The sequence below is a fragment of the Sinocyclocheilus rhinocerous genome, unplaced genomic scaffold (assembly GCF_001515625.1).
Source record: "Sinocyclocheilus rhinocerous isolate Xijiao unplaced genomic scaffold, SAMN03320098_v1.1 scaffold370, whole genome shotgun sequence".
NCBI lineage: Eukaryota > Metazoa > Chordata > Actinopteri > Cypriniformes > Cyprinidae > Sinocyclocheilus > Sinocyclocheilus rhinocerous.
The window spans coordinates 487,669-494,424 of record NW_015670897.1 but is presented as its reverse complement, the minus strand read 5'-3'; positions in this window follow the sequence as shown (position 1 = coordinate 494,424).

Below are 6,756 nucleotides of genomic sequence, written 5' to 3'. Positions count from 1 at the left end.
CACACAGACAGACACAGACACAGACACACACACAGAGACAGACAGACAGACAGACAGACACTCACACACACACACACAGACAGACAGACACACACACACACAGGCACACACACAGACACACACGCACACACAGGCAAACTGTGACAAGTCAGAAACACTTGACTGTATTCAGCATCTAGAACTGGAGTGGGATTATTAAACATATTCAGCTTGGGTGAGAGTGAGAGACAGATGGATAAACAGACAGACAGATGACATGTCTAATTAGAGCAGCATAAAACCTTCCTGACATTCAAACACACACACACACACAGACAGACAGACAGACACACACACATTATTTTTGTTAAAATATATTGATATTATTATTAATGATATTATTATTTAACATCTTAATTTAGTTATGTACTAAAGTCACTAAGTATAAAACAAAAATAAAAAACTACTAAAATGACAAAAACAATGGAACAAAAGTACTATAGCTAAAATTAAAATGAAGAAAGAAAATATGAAAATAAAAACTGATTCAAAATATAATAATATATATTATAATATAATAATAAAATCTATAATAATATCCAAATGGAAAAATAACACTAGCGCTGTATTGCATTCAAACACAGACAGACACACACACACACACACACACACACACATTATTTTTGTTAAAATATATTGATATTATTATTTTACATCTTAATTTAGTTATGTACTAAAATCACTAAGCATAAAATAAAAATAAAAAACTACTAAAATGACAAAAACAATGGAACAAAAGTACTATAGCTAAAATTAAAATGAAGAAAGAAAATATGAAAATAAAAACTGATTCAAAATATAATAATATATATTATATTATAATAATAAAATCTATAATAATATCCCGATGCAAAAATAACACTAGCGCTGTCAAAGACAATGTGCTTTCTTCCACTAATGTGCATGAAAAAATAGCTAAATAACTGCATTTTCAAAAGGACATAAGAAAATTTTAACAAAAATAATAATGCAGTTTCATGGTGGTAAGTATTTATGGCTGGTCATTTTTCTAATTTCACCCACTATTGGCAGTGCACAAAAATGACATGTTGGACTCTAAGTGAAGGGGAAACACCATCATATTCCACAGATTACTTTCATATAGCAATGCATTTTTTATTTTTCCCTGGACTCGAGGACGTTTTTCAGTGATTGTCTTATATAAACACAAGAGCACATCGAGTACAACTGCTTTAAATATGAATGCATCCTGACATAAATCTATATTTCCTTTGTTTTAGTAAAATAAGTGCACTTCTCTTCTTAAAATACTGTAAAGATGCACGTCACCAAATCAGCCTCTCGCAGGTCAAAGGAAAACACAGACATTAATGCAGTTTCATAGTGGTAAGTATTTATGGCTGGTCATTTTTCTCATTTCACCCACTATTGGCAGTGCACAAAAATGACATGTTGGACTCTAAGTGAAGGGGAAACACCATCATATTCCACAGATTACTTTCATATAGCAATGCATTTTTTATTTCTCCCTGGACTCGAGGACGTTTTTCAGTGATTATCTTATATAAACACAAGAGCACATCGAGTACAGCTGCTTTAAATATGAATGCATCCTGACATAAATCTATATTTCCTTTGTTTTAGTAAAATAACAGTGCACTTCTCTTCTTAAAATACTGTAAAGATGCACGTCACCAAATCAGCCTCTCGCAGGTCAAAGGAAAACACAGACATCAGCATTTTACCATCAACAAACCCCCAGAGACAAGAAACCACCAGCACAACGGCTGTTACGAGCAACAGAATAATACAATGTGTGTGTGTGATCCCTACAGAGACACACACACGCACACACACACACACACGCACACACAAGCACACACACACACACGCACGCTCCAGACGTCTGCAAGAGACAAATGTCTAATACTGTAAGTGTATTACAATGCATGTTTAAAACAGATTGATGTGTGTGATCCCTACAGAGACACACACACACTCACACACACACACGCACAAACGCACACACGCACACACGCACGCTCCAGACGTCTGCAAGAGACAAATGTCTAATACTGTAAGTGCATTACAATGCATGTTTAAAACAGATTGATTAGCTCAGTCCAACTATCTGGAGGGACATTAATAACTCAAGATGTAATTTCTATTGTAATTTTCCTTTATAAAGTAGAGACCAGGAGAATTAGTGAGTTGTGTTTGCTAAGACAGGCATCGCTATTAAGATTGATCATAAACAAACCCCAAACAATAAGTATTACATTTTGGTGCATAAATAATCCTGCAGAGTTTGTTCCTCAAAATGTGAGAGTTGAACTCTAAAAATGTGAACTAGAATGCATTTAACATTTAAGTAAGCAGAAACTGTAAAAGCAAACAAATTATTTTTTCAAAGCTGTAGGCCTAAATAAAGATTATTGGAGTCTTACAAAAAAATACTATTTTAGTCTTTCTACTTTAAAATGTCATGTTTAATTCAATGTGTTACTTTTTTTCCCCCGTTACTCTGCAATGTCAGAGTTTGTTCCTCAAAATGTGAGAGTTGAACTCTAAAAATGTGAACTAGAATGCATTTAACATTTAAGTAAGCAGAAACTGTAAAAGCAAACAAATTATTTTTTCAAAGCTGTAGGCCTAAATAAAGATTATTGGAGTTTTACAAGAAAATACTATTTTAGTCTTTCTACTTTAAAATTTCATGTTTAATTCAATGAGTTACTTTTTTTCCCCCCTGTTACTCTGCAATGCTGTTTCTTCGTAATTAACTGTGAAATGTATGATTTCCGAGTGAAAATCGTTTATACACCATTTTATTTTCTATGTAAATTTGGTACCATGACAAATAAAATTTAGCAGACGAGTTAAGGTAACATAAATAGTTGAGTACATCAATTTAAAAACAATATTTATGAGTGATATGAACCTATTTCATCTGAATACAATAAAAATAGCAGTTTTTGATAATAAAAATAACAATTGCACACATCTTAGGTTATTGTGAAAGATGAAGAATATTTGTATGGAATGAATAATAATTAAAGTTCTCAATTCTCAAATATTCTGATTGAAATTTAACAAAAAGTACATCTTAAAAATATAATTTATTAGTCAAATACTAATTTCTCTTCATAAAAAAAACATTTCATAACATATGTAAATTTTTGACAAAATAACTGTTGGATTTTTAGGCACTTATTTTGGTATAAACACGCACTAAAGTGATATTTAGAGATTTTATTTATGATATTTATTATTGTGATATTTACAAAGCCCCTGAATCATATTTAGAGTATGTGCTGTTACGTTATTAAGTGCTCAGATTTACAATTACACCTGCTGGACAATACAACAGATGCACATTTAAGGAGGGACCTGAGAGATATTTGCAAAACAAGCACCTAGCAACCACTCTTAACACCCTAGCAACAGCACAGAAACTCCTCCAACTCAAAATACCTTAGCAACTGCCTAGCAACACCCTGGCAACCTAACAACATTCTAATGCTCCTTACATTTTGTTCAGTAAATGTAAAAATCGAGTTTAGAATTTTCTTGTCTTCCTCCGGTAATTGGTCTTAGGGTTAGACGCAGCTCCTGTGTTGATTGACAGGTCTCGTCCTGCTCTCCAGCTCTAATGAAAACATAAGCACTCTTTCCACACCAATACCAAGCGCTGCGAAAGAGACTGTGATTAGAGTCTCGTCCTGTTTCCTCAGAGTCCTGACAGCACATGATTGCCTTCTCTAGATAATGGCCATGTTCAGACGAGAGCACTAGTGCACTGCTTACTGCTTACTGCATACTGCGCTGTATGCTCTACAGTCTACACTGCCTATTATTTTTAAAACTAGCATGTGAAACAGTATGCGGAGATGAAGGTTTCAAACGGTAGTATGCTACATGCTGCATTATCTCAGCGAGTGGCATCCAGATTTCATCTATAATGTATTACATATTCACTTTTGTATTTTTAATCTGATTTTGTCAAAATAACTAAACTTTTGGCAGTCAGTTTAACACATTGCAATGAGGGCTATTGCTTACAGTGCACTCCGGTTCTATTCTGTACATTTTGGCAAATACTGCACTTCATCCGTGTATTTAATGCATAAAAAAATTACATACATACTGCATGTATACAGTGCATTTACTGCATACTTCTACAATAGTACTAGCTAGGGCTGAACGAGTTTGGGGAAAATCTAATTGATAATTTTTTCTGATTAAAATTGCAATTGCAATTTAAAATACATTTAAAAAATAAAAGAAAATCTCCAGGTTTGGCCAAAGATTTTGTGATATGACTTCAAAATAATATTATTTTATTTTATATTATTATTATCATCATCATTATTATTTATTTATTTTATTTAATTATTATTATTATTATTATTATCCGTGTATTTAATGCATAAAAAAATTACATACATACTGCATGTATACAGTGCATTTACTGCATACTTCTACAATAGTACTAGCTAGGGCTGAACGAGTTTGGGGAAAATCTAATTGATAATTTTTTCTGATTAAAATTGCAATTGCAATTTAAAATACATTTAAAAAATAAAAGAAAATCTCCAGGTTTGGCCAAAGATTTTGTGATATGACTTCAAAATATATTTTATATATTTTATATTATTATTATCATCATCATTATTATTTATTTATTTATTTTATTTAATTATTATTATTATTATTATTATTATTAAAGAACATGAAACACTATTAAATAACAACATTACGATTATAATATTTTACTGTAAAATAACAATTGAGTATTTAAGAACATATACTGTGAAATAATATTCACAGTATATGTGAATTATTATATATAATAATCACAACAACAATAATAATTATTATTATCAATCATTTTTTTAAATCAATATTTTTTAAATATTACTACTGTAATATTTTACTGTAAAATAAAAAATAGTATTTAAGAAAAATATAATATTATAATGAAACAAATATAATAATAATAATTAAATGAAAAACTTTTAAAATGAAATATCACTATTCTAATATTTTACTGTAAAATAGTATTTAAGAAAAATATAATATAATGTAATAACTGTAAAATTACAATACTAATATTTTTGGCTGTCTTAAATTCTTCATTTGCAAACTTTCAACCATCAAGCTTTTATTTTAGTGGAAAACTTCAGGGAGACCTTAAAGCTTCTTTTGTTGACAACAGACGGTTTATTAGCACTTCATATCCCGACTTCAGCGTTATTTTGATGAAGTGCTGCCCTAGTATTACCAGCAGTGTGACACTGATAATTCAAACACAGCCGCTCAGCCTTCTCTAACACTTGTGTTTCAGACAAAACAGTGCATGACATTTACAATCAGAAATGTCTACACAAAATTACTGACCTTTATATTAAAGCAATGCAAAGAGACAACGGTATAAAACACAATCAGATGTGGTCATGCTGCATTGAGTTCAGTGTGCATTCATAAATCAATGCAATATGAGTTAAATAACTGGACATCAGCATCTCTGCAGGTCTGTGAATAACACTGTCACGTGCTTTAGCTAAAGACTGCTGGAGCGGCATTAAACACAAGTGTGTGTATGAGAGGTCGCTCATTAAATAAGCGCTGGGGGTCCATTAACTCCACGTGAAGGAGCTTTAGTCAACCTAACATTCAATAATAAACTCTCTGCTGATACATGACTGACAGCTCAGAGACACTGCTGTGTTTGGCTGTGATAAGAGCGTCTGCGTCCTAAAATATACTCCAGTAACCAGACAATAAAGCTCATTATATTCATCCCTTCTCCCGTATCATTCAATCAAACACAATCATACATCCTGTGATTCGTTTCCATTAAAAAGAAAACGGGCTGCATTTGTCTAAAGTGTCAGAATATAAATTAGAATTGGATATTAGCGTCTGCGGCGCAAAAACCTGCTTCTGTGAACAATCGCCATATCTGCATAACAATGAGACGCCGCTCGTGTTTTGATCCATCATCATGAATATTTTTTTAAATTCCAAAAATTCTCCCTTGAGGGAATTCCTATTATTCACGGAATTTCGTATCCTCGCTGTCGGAATGCCTTGGAATGCAGAGAATGCATTTCACCATCTAAATTGGATCGGGATGTGCGTTTGTCCTGCTTTGGAGTGGATGTGATGGGTGAGATGTGATTTCCGAACTGAGCGGAACGCTAGCCTGTGGCACTACGAAATAATCGCCTTAAAAATGGCGACTGTCTGGACTAGGAAGAATTTCATTTAGGAGAAACCTCAACAGTCCTTCACCTGGTTTAAAAAGAGATTCCATAAACATCCACTGTTATTGGAAACCCATCAGTGTCATACAGAAATATAAGCACATCTTGTTAGTAATGTGTCAGTGTCCTGATGGTACAGCATAACTGAAGCACACAACAGAATCAGGGCAATCCGAAATAGAATCAATTAAATTGCCCATTTAACCTGTTCTTCCTGGGTTTTCTCTGCTTAAATTATGTTAAAGGGATCATATGATGCTGCTAAAAAGAACATTATTTTGTGTATTTGGTGTAATGAAATGTGTTTATGCGGTTTAAGTTTCAAAAAACACATTATTCTCAACATACTGTACATTATTGTTTCTCCTCTATGCCCCGCCTTTCTGAAATGCGTCGATTTTTACAAAGCTCATCGGTCTGAAAAGCGAGGTGTGCTGTGATTGGCCAGCTATCCAGTGCGTTGTGATTGGCCGAATACCTCAAGCGT